The sequence below is a fragment of the Triticum dicoccoides genome, chromosome 6B (assembly GCF_002162155.2).
Source record: "Triticum dicoccoides isolate Atlit2015 ecotype Zavitan chromosome 6B, WEW_v2.0, whole genome shotgun sequence".
Classification (NCBI taxonomy): Eukaryota; Viridiplantae; Streptophyta; class Magnoliopsida; order Poales; family Poaceae; genus Triticum; species Triticum dicoccoides.
Window position 1 is genome coordinate 93,859,514 of NC_041391.1, and position 2,705 is coordinate 93,862,218.

Here is a 2,705-nt window from a genome sequence, read left to right on the forward strand (position 1 = left end):
GTTTTTGGGCCCGGCGATCCCAGGACGAACCCAGCGCACTGGGGGGGGGGTGCTCGAGGGCTCCGACGGAAGGGGAAAGCACGCCTGGGTCACACTGTCAGGTGAAAAGTCAAGGCAATCATCCAGATTCGCCCCCACCCCTGCATGCTCAGCCACCATCTTGCCGATCCCGGTGCTGCCCACTGCCCATCACCGCTATATAGGCCATTCCCCGCCGCAAAAAGGAGAATGTTTCGCCGCGGCAACCTCTCCACCACCTTCCGGGGGAGTTTTCCGGCGCTCCATCGCGCAGGGCGGTATACCGGCGGCTGTGCGGCCACCACGCCCGCCAGGTGTTTGGCGATTTGTCTGCTCGGCGATGGACTCGGACGACGAGGAGGCGCTCGTGGCGCTGCCGGAGGAGGAAGCCGATGCCGACGTCCAGGACGATGAGCATCTCATGGTCCTCGCCACCCTCGCCGGCCTGCTCGCGAGCAATGAAAAGCCACGACGAGGTGGCTCGACACCGGGGCGGCTGAAAGCAAAGAACCGACATCGTTCGGAAGGCTATTGGATGCTCTACTCCGACTACTTTGCTGACGCTCCACTATACGGCGATAAAGTATCGTGGCGCCGTTATCGGATGAGCCGAAAGCTTTTCCTCAGGATTGTGAATTCCATCCGGGAGTTCGACAGCTACTTCAAGTGCAAGAAGGATTGCACTGGCAAACTTGGATTCACCTCAATCCAGAAGTGCACGACAACTATGTGGATGCTTGCATACGGAGCTCCCGGTGATTCACTCGACGACCATGGGTGCATGGCCGAGTCCACGACCATTGCGTGTTTCTACAAGTTCTGCATGGTAGTGATGGCAGTGTTTGAACCGCAATACTTGCGATCACCCAATGCTGAAGACACTGCTCGGATCCTAGCACAGAATGCAGCAAGAGGATTTCCTGGGATGCTTGGAAGCATCAACTGTATGCATTGGAAATGGAAGAACTGTCCATTTGCTTGGCAGGGGATGTACAAAGGCGCCCAAGGCGGATGCAGTGTGGTACTTGAGGCAGTGGCCACACATGACCTCTGGATTTGGCACTCCTTCTTTGGTATGCCAGGAACTCACAATGACATCAACGTGTTGCAGTGATTCCCTGTCTTTGCCAAGCTTGTTGAAGGTCATTCTCCTCCGATGAACTTCGAGATCAATGGGCGGCACTACAACAAGGGATACTGCCTAGCTAATGGCATCCATCCGAGATGATCTACATTTGTGAAGACTATCTCAAACCCTGTGCCAGGAGGCAAGAACTCGTACTTTACGAAGGTTCAGGAGGCTTGCAGGAAGGATGTCGAGCGGGCATTTGGTGTGCTCCAATCTCGATTTGCTGTTGTTCGGTACCCTGCTCAGACTTGGTCGAAAGATCAAATGTGGGAGATCATGACTTGCTGTGTCATCTTGCACAACATGATCATTGAGAGCGAGTAGGAAGAGCCAGTGTTTGACACTGAACCATATTACAGGCGGGGTCCTCTTGCGTAAGTTGATCACCAGCTATCAGCAACCTGGACTGTCTTCCTCAATATGTGTTAGGAGATCCGATACCTACAGGTGCATCAACAACTGCAGCAGGATCTGGTGGAGCACCTATTGAGGCTCAAGGGCAACGCCTAGCTCAACGTGTGATGAAATATGGGTTTTTATTTGTTGAACTATATAATTTGTATTGAACTATTTGATTTCTATTGATTTTTTGTGAGGAACTATGTGATAAAAAAAATTACTTTTGTTGAATTTGCGCCAAACCACGACTAATACGGGCCGATTTGCGCTGATATCAGGCCAATTTTTCGTCAAAAGTGGGCCGAAAAGCGGGCACATTTGCACAAAAAATGGGCCAATATCGGCGCTTGGGGGCGACCTGGGGGCGGCGGCTGGGAACCCAATCGCCCCCAGAGCCGATTCTAGCGTCGACTCGCCCCCAGGCGGCGATTTTTAAGCCTCCTTGGGGCCAACGGCTGGAGATGCTCTAAGGCTTCACCGATCAACGGCTCATTTCTTATGGGGTAAGCTATACTATATCAGAACTTGAGGTAAATAAATTTATTTATAAGACCACATTTCGCGATACAAACCGGTCACTCCTCTGCATAGAGAACATGAACTCAGACAAGCTGCTAACTAATCCCGATGATATTCTAGTTACGCTGCTTGTTGCTTGAAAACTCCCCCATCAGACAGAGTGTGTACTTGAAGGGTTGGATGCGCTTTGCTGCGCCGTTGATGTATATTGGATTTTTATAATTTATTTACTCCATCTATTTCAAAATATAGAGCGTATTAGTTTTTTGAAAAGTCAACCTCTTTAAGTTTGACCACATTTGTGTAGAAATATATCGATATCCATAATATCCAATCTGGTTTTTAGATTCATCATGATTTTTTTTCATATTTTATTTATCTAATATTGTGGATGTCAATATTTTTTGCTCTGAACTTGGTCAAAGTTAACGAAAGTTGACTTTTCAATAAACTAATACACCTTCTATGTCGGGACGAAGTGAGTATTTGGTTTGTTGGTGGGGAAGATGATGGAGTGTGTTTTCTTTTTTATTCATATAACAGAGTGTTTTGGTAAGCCTTCCACGGTGTGATTTTGTGTTGTCTGCTAATCAACTCATACTTATGTGCGAATTTTTTTGGCGGTGGTGCCTACATGTAC